Source organism: Myodes glareolus, chromosome 20 (assembly GCF_982192425.1).
Source record: "Myodes glareolus chromosome 20, mMyoGla1.1, whole genome shotgun sequence".
In the NCBI taxonomy this organism is placed as follows: Eukaryota; Metazoa; Chordata; class Mammalia; order Rodentia; family Cricetidae; genus Myodes; species Myodes glareolus.
Window position 1 is genome coordinate 25,092,575 of NC_142045.1, and position 19,001 is coordinate 25,111,575.

Consider the following 19,001-nt stretch of genomic DNA (forward strand, 5'->3'; position numbering starts at 1 on the left):
TAAGGGTATAGAAAGACTGCACTCATTAAACAAACCCAAGAGCTAATAGTAGTTTGTGTGGTTATTTATTATCTAACGACCTAAGGCAAAACAGCTGCCTAACCTAATCAAGTGAGGAGGAGGAAGGGAGCTCCTGAAAGCCATCCTGACACTGTACACACCAGAAAAGTCTCAAATTGCTAATTTAAGAATTTACCAGGATTATCCTGTGATGAATAATGCAACTGGCCTGAACCTGCACAAATCAAAATGTCAAAATCATTCATAATATATCCCACGAAGAAAGAAACTGTAGCCAGTCACTTCTGAAATATGATCTAAAAAGTCCAAACCAGAAGTGTGGAGGCCTCGTACGTTGTTTCCCTCAGGAATATGTTTCTGTTCCAGAGAAGCTTTCCTCACATTACTGTAGCACCCCGGAGTATCTGCCTTTCATCGGAACACCGTCATACTGGCAGAACACCGAGCTCTTCCGAGCCGCTGCTTTTGTAACAGATCTGCCTTCTTCCAAGTGATTTCCCTGCCCAGAGATTGCAGCTCGCCCAATTATGGCTCTTACGTAATTTGCCAGGGAGTACTAAAATAGAAAGTGGTTAAGAAAAAGTTAAATCAGACATTTATTATTCAAAAACTAATGACTAACACTGGGCGTTTTGTTCTCCTTTTGTGCTTTGCAAAGGCACAAACTCTGGGGTGGTTGTTTATTTAGAGGCAGAGGTAGGATAAGTATACAGGCTTTCAAAAGAATTCCACTCAGTTCTTTTCTTTTAGTTTTCAAGCAGTACATGAGCTAAAATGTAAATATGTACAAAAGGCTCATGTGGTTGAACTTTGTATCCCATTAACGTTTTACTCCGTCACTTTGCAAATTCAGTTCTACATTTTTTTTGTCTCAAAAGGATGTATGACATTTTATTTCTTAAGATAAGGCACATAGCAATAAACACTAAAACATACACGTGCTCCTGCTCGCTCGCTCGCTTTCTCTCTTTCTCTCTCTCTCCCCCCACCCCCCCCACTTCTCTCTTCCCCAGGCCCCAAATCAGTGCATTAGTGAGAACAGGGAAGGCTCATCTTCAGGTCCCTCTTCCCAGAGTTCTCGTTTCTGGTAAAGTGTAGACTCTGTAAAGCATAGTCAGTTTGCTCCTACTGCCTTCGCTCCATTATCATACAAAGATCCATCTGATCCAGAACATCTTGGAGACTCACTGCTGCCTCCGTAGTCTAAAAAGAAGAGGCAATAAGCAGCGGCCTCAGTGGGTCTGGGAAGCGTTTGTTTTACTGCTGTCTTAGTTGGCTTATACCGCATGGTCATTTTAATCAACACGGTGGTGAAGTTACAAGGTATGTACTCTTTTAACCTTAGTGAAGATGGCTGCTGGCCACATGGTTGCTTCCATCCTGACAAGGTCATCAGCAAGAAGGAAGCAACAACACGGTTGCTGGCTGCTATTTAAAAAACATCTATTTTACTAAACAAATGTTGGATCCAAGTTACATTTATAGTATGCCGTAGCAGATCTATTTTTCTAAACATGAGTTGACACTCAATGACATATACAGCATAATATAGAAAATTTAAGTTACCTAGGTAGAGACTTGAACTATCAGCTTCTTGTTGCAAGTTTTAAGCTAACTTTTTAATTACAGATTTTGTAGATTTTTCAAGTCACATCCAATAAATTTACAAATCCTGAGATAGAGTCTACATAATAGCTTTCAGAGATTTTATTGAGCGCAGAAAGAAAATATATAGAGACAAAAGATTTTCAAGAGTGGAAAGTAAAAAAAGGGCTTAGAGAAAAGAAACTTTTGGAGGTCATTGGCTTGTGTGGTGGCAGAAGTTGTTGAATATGTGATAATTTGGAGATCCAGTGTGCCATTTTGTGACCACAGAGCTGTACTGAGGCCAGGCCTTTTGCAATCAGATATGAAAGCCTAATACAATCTCTTGGTTCAAGGGGGAAAAGAGAAAGGGTCAAAAACAGGAACTCTACCACCAGGGAGGGTTCCAGGATGAAGCTGAGAGACAGAAGGAACACGGGTTGCAAACAGGAACTCAGCCCCCAAAAGAATTCCAATATTATGCAGGCCTAAGAAGGTATAAGGAAGACATGGCAGACTCCAGGGAGCCAAGGAGGGGGACAGAGAGCAGGCAGCTCCTAGCGGGAAGAAGAGGAAGCTTCAGGAGGGAGCTGAGAACACATGGGGGAGAAGAAGAGTACAAGGATGAGAGAGAAAAAGGGCCTGGTGATAACAACTTGGATGTGGATCATCTCCAAGTGGATGAAGAGACTTATCAGAGAGAAATGCCCCAAATCACAGGGAAGAGGCACCCCTTTTCCATATGATGGGGTCTCAGGAGGGTGAAAGTGTGGCTATTACAGTAAGCTCTATCAAACCGAGAGACAAAGCAGGCAGTTCTGAGGTGATACTTAACCCAGCGGAAGAGGAGAGAAGGAGAGCCAGAGCTTTCTCTTGTGAAGGGCACCAGGAAGGTGAAGCGGGCTCTAGGAGTCAGGCAGACCAAGAGATACCCCAAATCTCAGTGGAGAAGCATTGCAGGGAGAGAGAAGAAGCAGGTGAAGGGGTAGGGTCTAGAATTTGGAGTCAAATATGGAGGGGGCAGAAGCCAGCAGAAAGAAATGATCCATACACACCTTAGGAGAGTCAAATCAGCATCTTAGTTTGCTTAAAAGAGGCCGGGCCCCTTGAAAGGGTTCATGTATACCCTACCTGGAGGTTTTAACACCAGATGTATAAACTGAGGGTTTAGACACTAAGTATATAAACTGAGGACATGACAGGTACGAGGCATGGTTGTGGGGAAGGTTTTTATTATAGATATGGGAGAGGGTCCAGTCACAGGCATCTTGAAGAGTCCACAACAGGGAGAGAAAGTAGTAGATTTAACAAGGCCAGCAGATTGGATGTGGCCATGAGACAGAGGCGTGGAAAATGAGAGAAGACAAAGACAGTGTGGGCAAAGGAGACCAAGAGAAGGGCACGAGACAGGACTACAAAGAGTGAGGGGAACCGTAGCTGAAATAGTAGGGCTAGAAGGAAACGCGAAGCTGGGGGAGGGAAGCCCAGAGTTGAAGGCGTTTAGAGCATGGGGTGGGATGAGAAGAGCTGAGAAGAGCCACAGTAGTGGCAGACCCCGAGAGACCCTGCAGACCAGCACTTTTGCTATGCTAGCAGACACCACAGGTCGTCATTATCTCCTTCTGAAAGTGATAAGGAAATGGTTTCTTTGGGAGAGGGGAATGGGTACCAGAATTTGGGGGCGTAGTATCCTTGGCTCTGAAACTGTAAAATGAAGAGAAGTCACTTTGCCAACTCTGCCATGTATAAATTTCAACTATCTCCACTGAGAACAGATACATTTTTAAAAACAAAATTAAAGGACTCAATGATTCTCCCTGTATTTGTAATCGATGCACAGTAAAAGAAGCTTCAGTTTGCAATTCATTGAGATGACAGTAGACACCAACAATACTTCGTCATCAATTCTCTAACTTTTCCTTGCCTACCAAAATAGAATTGGAATGAATTCCTGGGAATTTACAAAATGTGCTTTGCTCTGAGCCCACTGGGTGGGGGGCGGGAATGAACAGACATATACTGCCTGCCTCAGGCAACTGCATGCCATTTCTCAGTGCTTCCAAAGAGGATGCCAGCACTCTAGTGGTCAATTCGGTTTTTTGGGGTTTTTTTTTTCAGCTTTCACATATACTCTGTAACACCCTGAAGTGTGTCTAGGTGTTTGCTTGGAAACTACCATGGCGATGATGCCTGGCTCATACTATCAATATGCTGTAAGGCAAAACAGTATCAGATAAGAGCTAATGGCAGAGAATAAGTCCTCAAAAGTGGTCAACTCTCCTGGTCTTCTGGGGCAGGAAGACAAGTGATTGTTCTCATGATGATACTCCAAAGTCCAAACAACCAAGTGTTCTAATGCAAATGGTAAAGTTGAAGGAAAGAGAGGTTATTGGTATGAGAGGCTGGAGGAACAGGAAATGAAGGAGAAAGGCAGGAATTTAATGGTAGTTTCAAAGACTGAGTAAACCTGAAACAGTTACATAGCGGACACGGCCATGGAGACATTCTTTAAACACGGGTCTGTCATTCTTCATCTTTGCTGTGACGTATTACAACGTAAGTTTCCTTAAAACTGAGATGAGGAGAAAGTTTCACAGTGAAGTTCAAAGAAGCAAAAACAGGCACATAGATTCAAAAATTAACCTTGACCTTTCCAACCTGTGACTCTGTGCTTATCACTTAACCCTCTGGGCCTCAAATTCTTCATCAGTAAAATGGTAGTAACTATACTATCTCCCAGGTAAGGTGACAAGGGGGACTTTTAAGTGAAAAGCTGTAGGGAACCCTTGCTTCAGTGTCCAGCACCTGGAGAAGACCATGAGAATGTGGCAGTTGTTGGGACAGCTCTATCTTCATTTGTTAAGGTGGATTTTCCAGTCTCAGGTCATTTCAAAGACCCTTGTGCTGTTTTGTCTCCACTGGAATTATACAAAGTACTGGTTTCTATTCTACTCTGGAGAGGTCTAGACAAGGGATATCCTGGCCCTGTCCCAGAACTCTCGCCCTGCATGAAGGATTCCAATCTGGAATGGAGTCACGAGTCACTGCTGCTTGGATGTTGGATGTGCTTTCCTATTACAAAAAAAAAATCATTTCCAAACACTTGATCTCACCCTAAATACTTATATGTTAAGGGTGAGCTTATATGTGTGCATGGAGAATGTATGTACTGAGAAGAAATATCATGTATGGAGCCTGAGCCCCATTCAAAATTTAAAAGTATGAAAAGTATGTTTCATATCAATGTGGGAAACCATGAAAGCAACTAAATTAGGCTTCCATATGTTTTATCCCACATTCCTGTTTCCAGCAACTTTGAAACCCACTGCCTGCTCACGTTCATTCTTTGTCGTTCATCTAGAGCTTGTAGCATAATGAAGAAACTCTTTAATAATTCGGTTCAATTACCTGTCATACAATTGGAGGCCAGCAGATGTACTTCACAGCTAACCTGCAGAAACCATCAATAAAGATTCCGGATGTGCAACTGTCTCACCTGCTGGATACGGAGCTATAATCTGGTCCATTGTAGACACTTTCCTATCCTTTCCTATTCTGCCTTTCCTATCTTTTCCTACCCCTTCCCCATAGTGTTTGTAGGTAGTAAATGCTCAAAATCAGACTGGCTTGGATGAAGAGGTAACAACAGGAAATCTGACACTTCCAAAACCAGAAGAACTTCTCTCAGCACGGGAACTGCTGGAGAAGACAGAAGGCAACTGGCTGCATTGCTGCTCTCAACTGTTAGGCTGTGTTGCTGAGGGTTAAAAAGCCAAAGATTTAAAGTCTACAAGCTACCCTTTCTGTACTAATTTCTCAAGTACTGTTTGCACAGCATGGGTATGAGAAGAATCCTGACAATTTGATGTAGTGTGTTCCAGAGATCTCTAAAAATTACCAAGTGGACAAATACCCACTTCATCAGGGTTACTATTTACTTGAACAGTCAACAAAGGCATGCTGAGGTTGACAGCCAACAAGGTGTATGAGGTCACCTCAGAGAACATGGTTTAAATTTCATCACAAGCACCGAGACAGTTGTGTGTCAAGATTCTTTGGTATTGTTTTTAATAGTTAAACACCAGATAGCCAAATTACAGGAATATGAACAGTCTAACAGACTCATACTGATCAGAGAATAATGTTCAGGGCCTGTGGCTCTGAGAAGGGTTCACTCTGCAAGAGTTATAGGTCACCTCATCTCCATTACTTTCTGTACTCCTCTGGAGAATAGTGTTTAAAGATGATTTAGCACTTTATTACTTGACAGCACCTCTTATTTTCTTAGACTACTGGAAAAAATGCATAAGTCAAATCAATTCATAAAATGTGGCTACCTACACACATTAGTTATTTATTTTACAAATATGTATAATTACTAGGCTACTGGGGTCATAATTAATCAGAAAGCATATTGATTAGAAATATATAATGAAACTTGATTGAGGTTAAATTGAACTAATCAGTTATAAAAGTTTTCCATGACATCTGATAAAAGGAACAAATCTAAAAAGGACGTGGAAAAATCTTAAGAAAGGAACACCTTTTCAGAACCTCTGCAGTGGTAGGAAGGAAAGTGAGTGACGACACACACTCGGATATTTCACTGAACACAGTCATGCCTTTTGAAGGTGGAAGTGGTTATTTTATCCTTCTGCATTCTAAGTTTTATATTACAACATTAAACAGCGCAAATCTTTAATGCAGAGTTTCCCACTTTCCAAGGATTTGCTTTGTTAGCTTTCGTTTAATAGCAATTTTACATTCAGCACCAAGTGCAATGCCGCCTTGTGCTTGGTGCAGGGTTATGATACTGCAGGGGTATAAAAATAGCAAAGGCAAAAAATAAATAAATAAGCAAGTCCACAATAGACTGTAATAGCTGAAAAAGAGAAGCTTTCAGATAAACCTCCCTGAAATAATTTTAGGACATATCACTCGATATTTTTTTTGCTGCAAAACAGCTCCTCCTTCATTATATAATATTAAAATCACCCTAGAGATTCATAGTTTTCTCTAAAACTATAGCCTATTAAAGTTCTACTAAGTCTCCAGAGGATTCTGAATCCAAGCTGCATTGGCCTGCTGTGTCTGTTTACTTAATCTATTTTTGTAACACTGCAGTAGCTAAATCCAACTTACCAAATACCTGCTTCAACATTCTGCACCACACTGATTCAAGACACAGGGTGTAAGATGAACACCCAAAACTGCATTTGTGGTAAATCAGTCTAGACTATACTACTACAGCCATGACTAAGAGGAACTAAAAACCATCAGTAAACTATTTGAAACACCAGAAATGCTGCTTTCATAGATTTCAGCAGGGAGGGATGGAGGGGGTTGAAATGCTATTTATTTATTATTTCCAGTTAAGAAAGGCTGTCACATACTTGCAAACATAAAGTGTCAAAAAAAAAATCTTCACTGGCTTCTTGATACAGAGCAAAGTTGAGATAGAAACATAATCGCCACAGCAACCAACCACGCAAACATAGTATGAATAATTATTTAATAAAAATAAGCCCTGGCCCATGAACATGCTTCCTGTCAGAGAACTCTGTGAAATCCGACTTGTACCATGTGAAGCCTCTCTGACAATCCAGTGTAGTCAAGAAAACAGGCTTGAGAGAACCAGCAGAATAGGATTTGCCAATTAAAAGTTGTTGCCATAGAAACCGAATTTAATATATTCCATGACAAATATGAACAGGTTACGCTATCTCTTCGATCATTTACATTCAAACATAAAATGTGAAAAACACGATTATAGAGAGAGGTGTAGCTCCCTGAGGGAGCGTCAAACACATTCTCTTCTTCATAGAAAAACAACCAAAAATGAACAACACACTGTTCTCTTGAATTTCTTAAAGGTTATTTGACTGATATACCATTAAAGTGTGTGGTATGATTTTCCTCCTTGAAACCGAGTTCTTCCTTTCAAAGCACTTAATTAGAGTCCTTTACAACATCTTTTGAACCACACAAGAAGATCATGACAAAGGATCCTTTGACATTGTAAACATTCTAAATACCACATGTTAAAAATATTTCAAGTGTAGCACTGAATGTCCCTGACTGTTGACTCAAGGGATTAACATGGGGCAGGCTGCAACGACATAGCCCTGGCCAGTCACAGGATGTGACATGGGGAACTACTCTGTCATTTTTATTACTGTTTTACTAACACAGACCATGACAAAAAAAAATGCTAGACTCGGACATGGTGCACAGTGTTTGTGTAATGAACAGTAACTGAGGCGACGGATATGCGAATGAGCCTGTTTTCATGGACAACTGGTCCACGGGGAATTCAGATACCACAATATTACACCCCACCTCCAAAACAATTGTGAATTGTCAACAGAGAGAAAAGAAAAGGGCCTGAAACTCTCACGGCATGCCTGTATCCTGGAACACATGGAACTAACTCTCTGTTCAGCATTCCACAGCAAAGAGGTGCCTGCAGGACGCCTGTAAACAAGCTGGAGGGCCACTAGGGTGTTAGTTCCAGGGCGGCAGCTCTTCCAGGGAGGTATGAAGCCTCTGTTGATCTGGTTACAATGGATCCTTGAGAGGAGCTCAACAAGCGTAGCACAACGTATGCCCTACTCGGGAAACAGTAATTCTCTGTGGGCAAACTTCCAGACCCCTCCCACTTCCAGAACACTCTCTGGCTCTGCACAGTGCTTGCTAACATCTCTGAGGCAAATCTCTACATTCTGGAGTCACTCCTAAGACAATGACATGCACCATTACATAAGATGGCAGCTCCTTAACACCTTTGGACAACTATGCCTTGTGCACAGCCTGGTGGACTTCTAAGACTCCCAGGCTGCAGGTGGGACTAAATTCTATCCCTTTTTAGAAGCTGTTGAAGACTGTGGGAAAAAAAAAGCACAGAGGCCAAAGAGCAAGGCAGTTTGTACCCAGTCACATGAGGAGGTGTGGAGGAAACAGTGCAGCCACAAGTGACAAAGCAAACACCTGGGGCTGCCATCAAGGAACCTTGGCTTCAGGGGCTCCTTGTGTCCAGGATGGCCCACCAAGCAGCTCTTGCTTCCTCTTCGTTGTGAGTCTGGCGGGTCTCACCATCTAATTGAGAGCCACTCCATTGGAAAGAAGTGACCAGGAGTTGTGAATATACCTCTGAAGTATGGAGTGACCCTTGAGGGAAAGTCCTATTTCCTTGCCCAGAATGCACAAACCAGCCATAAAGTGAAGCTGGACACAATGCCTAAAGAGAGCAAAAGCCGGCTCTAAAATACGAAGGAAAGCTGTGGGGAGAATAGTCCTCGTTAGCGCAACTGATGCAGCAAGAAGAAATACCGGAACAGAAGCAGTCTGCACAACTCTTCTGCTTTGAAGAAAAACACACTAAACCCACCAACAACCATGAAGGGTGGCCTGTGAGAAGTACTGTAAAACTAAAATGAGCCATTTGTGTTAGGTTTCTGAAGTCTTATTTTTTTTTCTGCCATACTTCAAATTATTTGAACACGTTGGGAGGGGACCTCCTTCCATTTTCTCCCTCACTGTTCCATCTAGCACAATCTGCTCTCTCTAGCTTTTGGTCCTCTTTCTGTTATGTGACCTGACATCAAAAAACCAACACAAATTCTACAATGTACGCTTTTGGCAAAGAAAAGAGTTTCCTTTGCCTTTACAAATTGTTAAGCACGCTGAGTTCAAGTATTGCACCAGACAAATGGACAGCTAGCTGATTCCTCTCTCAGCACTTGTCTGCGATCCGAGAGAAGACGGAAGTAGGACTTCACTTTCAAGGAGGCTGAGTTTGAGGATTTCACGCTTGGGTTTGCCGGCGTGGTTAATATCACTTACTAACTGACCTTGTCTAAATATACTTTCCTGACAGCAAGTGAGCAGAGGTAAGGTACACTATTTAGTTAACGAAAGCAGTTTCCAGATCAGTTAGCAAATATACCTAGTAAGTCCCTAGAATAAAGAAACTGAGCCCTGCATTGAAGCAGATTAGAACGTCAAAAGAACAGAAGCTGAAGGGAGAAGCCTACCTAACAACCATTTGATGTCAGACTGCAAAACTTTCCACTGATTCCATCGCATGAAAGGAAGCCCTGTGCTTTGCCATGTCCACCTCAACTGCACAGACCTCCAGGCAGCAGAGAGACCCCTGATCTGTCCCTTCACAGGAAATGGTCACTGCCCATTCTCCAAGGACACAAGCATGGTTTGCAATCCGAGCGTCTTACAAACAACTTGGAAAGTAGCTGGGATTTAGCCCCTCGCCCCCTTTCACATAATACAAATGCTAGTAAAAGGATCTAGTTTTGGATCAGAATTTTTCAAAAGCAAACAAAGTTAATCTGAAGAAGAGCAGTTCATTCATTTTATTGCAGTCCTCAACCCTCAACTTTAGTCACTGTCAATCCTCAAAAACTAAAGCACAAGAACTTGCTACTAGAAGCTAAGCTAAATGAAACTACAAAAGGAACTTGGAATTCACAAGTAAATAGCTCTTTTATCCAGGCTTCCTATATGATACCATAGTAAAGCATATCAGTATATTAAAGGAAAAAATAGTATGTGAATCCTTACAAAGTGTTGACAATACAGGAATAAAAATGACTGAGAATAGACTTTACAGAGAAAACTGTGTGAAGCTTGGACTAGAACACATATATGAAAAGTGTGGTAACCCTAGAGAAAGGAGGACCTGATAGAACCCAGGCATGTATTCAAATCACACTTATTCAAGTTCGTGATGCTCCGCGATAGGCATCGGAAGCAAAGGGCAAAGCGTAGCCCTTACAGCCCCACCTTAGAGGCTTCTCCATAGCCATAAGGGAACCTCTGCAGTTTTCCAACCACCCTCCGCAGTCTCCAGTGCACGGCTGCAGTAGTTATTGAATGCAAATGTCATCTAGCAAATCCATGTTCTGATAAACTAAATAAAGGTAATTCTGAGCAATTTGAAAAGTTTCCAGGAAAGAACACTACATCTTGCCAAATCTATAAACTACAATCAAAGCGAGAGTTTGAAAGAAAAGCTAAAATGGCTTTAATTTTTTTTTTTTGGAACCATTCAGGAAAAGTTGCTGTACTTGAAGAGGAAAATTACATCGTAAGATCATGCTCCAAAGTATTTACTTGAAATTAATGATAACCGCCTAGTTGACCGTTTTGAGGAAAAGATACTTTGAGAGCAGAGCGCTAACTAAATAGAGGCTGCTGTTTCAGTGAACGTTTTGTCAGTGTTCTAAGTCCTTCCACAGAATAATCAAAGGCCGTCCAGAATTTCAGCAGCAATTCATGTAACAAGTGTTTAGATTTCATTTCCACTGCTTCCAACCTAATTTAAAATTATTCACTACATTTTTAACAAGTAGAATAAGTATAAACATTTTATAAATAGAAATATAACTGGTAGAGTTATAAATATAACTGGTTCAGGGCTGGAGAGATGGCTCTGAGGTTAAGAGCACTGGCTGTTCTTACAGAGGTCCTGGGTTCAATTCCCAGGAACCACATGGTGGTTCACAGCCATAATGATATCTGGTGCCCTCTTATGGCAGGCAGGCACACATGCAGGTAGAACAGTGTATATATAATAAATAAATAAATGTTTTAAAAAACTGTGTAAAAATAAATATTAAGAATATACATAACTGGTCATTCTATCATATATGCAGTATAATTCCAAGTAATGGTCTACCATGGCATGTTAAGAAGGATTTTCTGATATTATTTGAATTAGTTAAAGAGAAATTAGGAAAGATTGTAAAGAAATATTTCCATTGCAAAAAAAAAGACATAGATATACTTGAAATAATTTTACAAATAGTTGTCTAGTTATTAAACAAAAGACAAGGAAGTAAACACTAGTGAAGATGTAAATAAAGCCAGTCGTACTAGCAATGGAGATGTGTGTATTACGTTACAATAACGTGCAAATGGAGCTGCCAACAATAAAGCAACTGGACTCAGAATTATAAGAACGAATATCCTACAGTATCTCTTGATGAACAGAACACTGATGAAATATCCTCAATGCTTTGTGTTTGTACCCATCCTTTGACAGTTGTACATTTTATGAAATAACCAATTGATTGATGTGACAGATCTGATCACAGAAACAGTGAGGGCATGCAATGTTAGATAAATCTAAAAGGAGTAAATACCAAGTAAAAGCTGTGAATTTGATCTCCAAATACAAAGACGTATGCCAAAACATAGGTTTCCGACTTATCAACATTTGTTTGGGGATACATAATAACAACATACATTTACTGTCACATAAGGTGCTGAGCATGGCCCCATGTGCTGCAATTCATTAGCTCATTGAAGACGCCACCATTCTCAGAAGGCACAATTTCTACCCACCATCCACCAGCCCTGCAAAAAAAAAAAAAAAAAAAAAAAAAAAACAAAACCCAAATGCAAAAGGACTTCACGTAAAACAGACTGAACTGGCAATGCTTTATGTGGACATACCGTGGCTTAACTGGGTCCTATCACTACAACATGGGTCGCAGATCCATTCTTTTGTGTTAAACCTAGGTTCGAGTCTCTGTGGTTTATACAGAAAGCAAGGAGTAGGTAGTTTTAATCAGGCCTCATTCAAAGGCCCACAAAAGCACAAAGGCCAGGCTAATCCAGTGGGAAAGGCATAATACCAGGGCACAATTTTAAATAGCTTAATATATTTTAATATCCTACCAAAAAGTAGCGACCTTTCCAAAGAACAGTTATAATCCTTATCAATTCCTTCTCACCACTCTGATGGTTCAATTACTTGGAATATGCTAAGGCTTCAGGACCCTCACTACTGAGGACTTGGGTTTCATTTTAAGTAACAGGAAGCTAGCATGTGAATCACCAACCACAAATCCCACTTTGAATCATTTTTTGAGTACGGGGAAGAAACAGAGATGGGGAAGAGGAAACAAGAAGTGAAAAAAGAGGGGGCACAGAAAAAAGATGGGGAGCAGGCAGCAGGCAGGCCTTGAGCAGAACCAAAAGAACCAGAGATCCCCCAAAAGATAAAGGTAGCACCCCACAGAGCATCTGAAAGGAAAGGGGTGTTGCCTGATGATGGGTAACCTCTGGATCCTTTACAGCACCCTTTAGTCCTGAAAACACAGGAATAAGCAACCAAATGCCCTTTTTGTTCCTCAGGCTTTGGTTCTGCTTTTAGCCAGATCAAATCTAGGAACCAGGATCGTCCATGCAAATAACTGACAACTGGACCGTTTCCAGCTGTTATGACTCAGCAAGTCGAAGCCACTGCAAACATCTCAGGCTGCTTCTGAAGCAGGTCTGGCTATCAGATACACATCAAAACTAACATCAGCCCTGATGATGAACATTTTGATTTCCAAGAGTTTAACTACAGATACAGACGGTATCACTGTATTAGTCAAAAGATTAATGCCGAGGAGATAAAGTAAAATTCGATTTGCACTTATCTCATGACAAAATGTGCAAGTATTTTTTTCTCAGATGCCTGAGTCAAACATCTATATACAGTATATCTGAAAACTTTAATAGAAAGTAGTCCTTTCCAAGAAAAACCTTACATTTAAAATTTAAGACATTTAAAAGATGCCTGAGGATTTAAGAACCTATGAAGTATTTTCTATTATACCTCGTGGCTAATTTGTGATGGTATCTGCATGCCCCCTAGCTTGAAAAACAGCATGGTGAACCAACTTGATGGGATTGAAACAGAGATCTATCACAATCTAAGAATATGTGGAGATTCCTGTACAAAAGAATTGATACTTTATTTTAGATTTTCTAAAGCGAGGAGAAATACATGTCACTAACACTGTATCTGAAATATTCTCATTAAGAAATATAATAGTATTAACCAGCTGGATAATATCTTTTTTAGGAGCGGAGAAATATATGGAAACTCACTCAGTCTCCATTATAGTAATTATTTATTTTCATGAGTTAATTACACAGGATGTTGCAAATATTTGTATGCATAATTCAGTGGGTAATCAGCGGTGCTTTTCTTGACTGACTGACAATGCAGCACACATTATGATTTCAGGGAATTCGTGTTCAGTCCTCGACACTCTATTGTGCAAACATTATGAGCTGGCTGCCAAGAGGACCCTTTTAGTATCAATGCTTTATATGAATTAGAAATACTACAGAGTTACCAACAGCAGCCCTTAAAAGCAGCTTAGTAACTTCGATACCCTGCAATGCGCATGCCTTAGAAACTCTCTTCTTCTTATATCACAATGGATGTCAATTGTCTTTTCCCATGGACAAAACAATTACTCTCACATCCCAAGCCCTATTGTGAGCTGGGAGCTGTGGACAGCAGGTGGGTGCGTCTCTACGTGCATGTGGCAATATCCGCCTTGTTAACAATGTCAACATGGCTAAAGCACTCCGCTTCTCCACTGATTTTTGCATGCTGAGGTCCACAGGGAAAACTTTACTTGTTTGGTAGGATTTACATATTTTACCCATGAGGTGGGCACTACTTTCACTTCCCCAGAGAGACAGAGCCTGCCCATTTTCCAGTCTACTTCCTTCAGTTCCAAGCTGACACCCTGGCTTGGGTTGTCTGGCACAGAAGGTACATGGCAGGACAAGTCAGACAAGCTAAGGGATTGAGAAAGGTGCTGGTGAACGTGTCTCTGTGGTGCTGCTGGGAGATGCTGGAGGCTGACACTGACGGCTGGAAAGATGCTGATGGTGCTCTGAGCGTTTTGTTTTGTTTTTTGCTGGATCACTGCCAGTGTCCATTATGTAAAAAATAAAAAAAAAAAAAGGAAGAAGAAAAATTCCTGCTGCCCCCTCCCTCTGCCCAGATCTCAGAAAGTCAGGTCTTTTTCACTGGCACTTTAGAAATAGAATTTGCAAGACTATACAGTAATTTAAAATAGCAACTGAGTCTGCCAATGGTTTGGGATTTTAATTTTAATTATAACTTATAATTATTTAAAATTAAATGTTCCTAAATAAACACAAGATAAAGGGGATGTTCATTTTAACAGTGTTTATGTGTAAAAGATAAATATACAACCTTAAATCATTTATGCTAGAAATGAGTTACCAATCACGATGAACTTCTACATGGTGCTGCTGAGTCCTCACCTGAAGTAAAAAAGTAGAGGACTAGAAGCAGTGAGGTCAAGAAATAGTAAAACTGCCCACAGTGTATCACTGTCAATTTTAGTACTCAACTGTGCCTGAATTTCTTTTTTTTTAACTTGAAAAACCACTTAATACAGTGGAAAGGTAAGTTTTCCTTTAGATCAATGCTTTTAAAAGACCAAATATAGACTATGTCTAATGTAATTTTACTTTGGAATTTACACCTTTGATCATTTTAGGTAAATATATGACACATTTTCAATTCTATTTCTGAATTATGAACATTGTACCAATTTATTCTCTTTACTAAATAAAACATTTTATCTAATATTCATCAAATTATTCCTTCCCAACAGTGGACTTGGCAAATGAACTTGGCAAATGAAAGTGATGTTATCTAAAGAAGTGGCTGTCTTCATTCGCCATTCAAAATAACTGACAGCAGGAAGCAATTAGTCAGATGCCCCTCATTTTCTTAGTGAAGAAACAACAAAGGATTCTGACATTCAAAGGCTTGCTCAGCTCCTTAACTGGATGTGATGTTTGTGTCTATGGTGTGCCAATATATTCAAACTGCAGTCTATTAGAACGCAAAGCCCTCCCTGCAGCATCAAATAGATTCATTTCCAAAATATAACAATGAATAAAAAAGTCTTTTATTCACCCTCCAACAGAGCACTTAAAATAAGCGAGGCATTAGTGTAATTCAGGTATGGAAATGTACGTGTATCTGCCATCTTATTAGGTGCGGAGGCTATTGCATTACAATCTGAAGAACTAAGCAAGAGGACTCACACAATAAAATGTACTGAAATGGAATAAAATTAAGTGGTATCAACTTGTAAAACTCTCATGTGATGGAAGGCGTGGACCTGCTCTAAAAGCCACTGAAATCAGAGACTCATTGTCTATGGACCCAGAATCAGACACATCTGATGGTAATTAAGCTGAAGGTTAAAATACTATAACTCGGAATTCAACTGAAAGTCTCTGGCTATCATTATCAGCCTACTTAGCATCTCTCAGCTTCATTGCAATCACTAAATTTACTCTTTCTCAATGATAATTGTCATGGAATCCTACAGTTAATGATATTATTAGTATGAGACAATGATCTCATTTTGTTGATCAAGAACTGAAGGTCTGTGAAAAGTGAATCTTGTCCCCTCTTTACATACTTGTCCTGAAACAGTCTGTTCTGTTTATGCCTTTGAAAGTTTCTGTTCTGAATCCAAAATCTCTCTCTCTCTTTCTCTCTCTCTCTCTGACTCTGTCTCTTTTACTTCCAGTCCCCCCCACACATACAAACACAAATAGACACACAAAATCTTTCTCATTTATGTTGATAAAAAAGCTGAAGAAAAAAGTGATTTTGAAACATTGATACTTTTATGCCTTTGAAACCTTTGAAAAGACAATTTCCTAATGTAGTAATAAAAAATAGTGTTTTTTCCAAGTTTTGAAGAAATCTTAATCATTGATACATTCACCAAAGTATTTTTAAATCAAATAATACGCTATAAAATATGTTGTATGTGTCACTGAATCCAAAACCCAATGGACAGATACTGAGATTTCTTGAATCTAGATACTGAGTATTGTGGCAATTACTACTCTGCTACTTTATATTTTTCATAAGTGTGAGTATTTTAATACTAAAAGTCAAAAATTAAAAATGATAATAAAAACAAAATATGCTGAACACATAAACACAGTTAAAATAGCACGATGCCATTTTACTGAGGTCACAGCTATATTCGTTGTTCAAAAACAGGTTTGAAGATGAAAGGTGCAGTTAAGTATAGGTTTCTCCTTTCCATTTTCAGAATTTATAGTTTTTGAAAAACAAAAGAACAAAAACAAGAAAACTTCACTGAGAAACTGACATTCCCATGGATACATGTTCAGCCACCTCTGTGTTTGTCAGAAAAGACAAACTCAATTTACGGCCTCAGCTCATACGGAACTGGAGGTATCAAACTTTGACGCTGAAAGGGCTTTAGTGATTTTGAACAGACACACACAGCCACAGCTTCAACGTGTCAGCTGTTTTGTCAACAGGATGTCATTCGGAAACGGCAAATGCTTAAACGCTTTGTTCTTCGCTGGCATCTAAAGAGAACAGGTCAATCATGTAGCAGTTTTTCACTCAGTAAGTGACGAGATGGATGACACAATCATAAAACACTACCAAAAGGTATTTTTCATTATAAAAATTATCAGCAGTCTCCCTAAAGAAAGGCCAAGTGTGAAAGACTGCACTCTGTGGCAGGAGGCTGAGAGCTGGGCATGCGCACAGGCACAGATCTCAGAGCTGGAGCACAGTAGTGAGCAGAGTCCCAGCACTGCTGTCCCATCATCACGCAAACACCAACAGTTACTGTGGCCTGCAACGGGAAGTGCGAAAGACTTGTAACTGATGCCTTTCACTTCTGGAATAACGAATTTCCTCTCAATTCTTTAGCAGCCTGTCACTGTGTCTGATCTTGCCCTGTGCTTTCTCGGGTCAAAGGTTTTATTAAAACCTAATGCTACTAGTTTAAAAATATGTTCATAGGCCTGACTCTAGAAAACAAGCTGGCAACAAGAACTATTCCAAATCAAACACCTTAATTATGTGTAGATTTTGATCATTGAATCAAATTCCTTTAAGTGTCCTCCGCTGGGGACGACATTCATGGCTCCAGGAGCTCAAATGGTCTCCACTTCCTCCTGCGTTCTGAAGTGGGTGGGTTTCTGCTAACAGGCATTTAATGAGTGCTTCCCTCCTAAATTCACTGCACTCCACGTGGAAAGCTGCAGGGGTCAGATACACTGTTACAAAGCCTGCATTGTTCCTTGCAAGTGATCTCTGAGATCATAGAGACACAAAGATAATGTAAGTCACACCAGAGCTGTGCTGTGTACACGTGTTTCTTATCTTCTGGAATTTTAAATAATAATAATAATAATATTTCTATTAACAATAAATGATAATAAAGATGCAGGCAATGCTAATCCAGAATACTATATCTCAGGCTATCTGCTCACAGTGGTTCTCCACCCTCCTAATGCTGGGACCATTTACTACAGTTCCTCATGTTGCGGTCTCCATAACCATAAAGTTATTTTGTTGCTACTTCACACTGTAATTTTTCTACTGTCAAGAATCATAAAGTAAATATCTAATATACAAGATTTATGACATGTGACACCACAGAGGCTGCAACTCACGGGTTACAAACTGCTGGTTTAGATGGACACACTAAAAAAAAAAGGAGAAATTCTCTTCTGAGAATTACACATGAATAGTAAGAAAACCTCAAAATTACATCCTGTGTTTAAAACCAAATCTACTAGACTTATATTCATTTTAGAAAAACGGTTTGGATAGAAAATGACTACCATCTCTACATACGTTATATGTCCTGGACCATCATTGTGGGATGACTTTATCTCATGCTCAAACTGGTTTAGAAACAAAAATACAGGTATGACATTTTCTCATCAGAAATATCACTGTAGGTCGTTGAGGGATTGTCATATAATGAGGACTGGGGGCAGGTATGACCGACCATTAAGAGTACGGCCTGGTGTGCTTTGAGCCTTGAATTTGGTTCCCAGAGTGGGGCATAGAGAGGAAGGGGAAGAGAGAAAAAGGAAGAAGAGATGAAAGAATGGGAACCATCGTAAAACTGGGTTAAAGAAAAACTAGTTTCACTGTGCTTGTTCACCTTCATTTCCTCAGAAACTTACTGGAATTCACTTCCAGGCATTAGTCTCCTACCATAGCTAAAATAATGCTTCACTTCTATTCAAAATAATGACTGCGGCAGTCATGGCTGAATCCGCCCTGCAATACTTTTTAATCTAAGACAGCAGTTCTCAACCTGTGGGTCATAACCCCTTTGGCAAACATATCTCCAAAAATACCTACATTACAATTCAAAACAGTAGTAAAATTACAGTTATGAAGTAGGAATGAAAATAATTTTATGGGTGGGGCACAACATGAGGCACTGTATTAAATGGTTGCAGTATTAGGAGGATTGAGAACCACCTGTCTAAGAGGTCTTGTGGATCCATGAATTTAATAAGTTACCACTTTAGAATGAAAACCGGGCTCTCGGTGTGCAAGGTCTGCATGAAAACCAACAACTTAAATTCATTCATATCCCTCAATGCTATTTGCAGTTCCTGTTCAAATGTAGACAAAAAAAATACTGTTTATAAATACAAATAAAATTATAAAACAAATGTCGTCTGCCAGTATGGCAAACCTGACTAGCCAGTACTATTTCTGGACCTCATTCTTC

General features: G+C 40.0%; 1 protein-coding gene across 8 annotated transcripts in view; it reads right to left on the reverse strand.

Moving 5' to 3' along the window:
- The window catches only part of Mbnl1 (muscleblind like splicing regulator 1), a 176,246-nt gene that overhangs the window by 47,194 nt on the left and 110,051 nt on the right, over positions 1 to 19,001 (reverse strand). The window contains exon 1 of one of the 8 annotated variants that reach the window (XM_048424790.3): positions 11,869 to 11,979. The exons of the other annotated variants lie outside the window; for them this stretch is intronic. The gene's annotated coding sequence lies outside the window, so the exon portion shown is untranslated. Of the gene's footprint in view, positions 1 to 11,868; positions 11,980 to 19,001 lie in introns of those variants that run through there. 8 annotated transcript variants of the gene reach the window in all.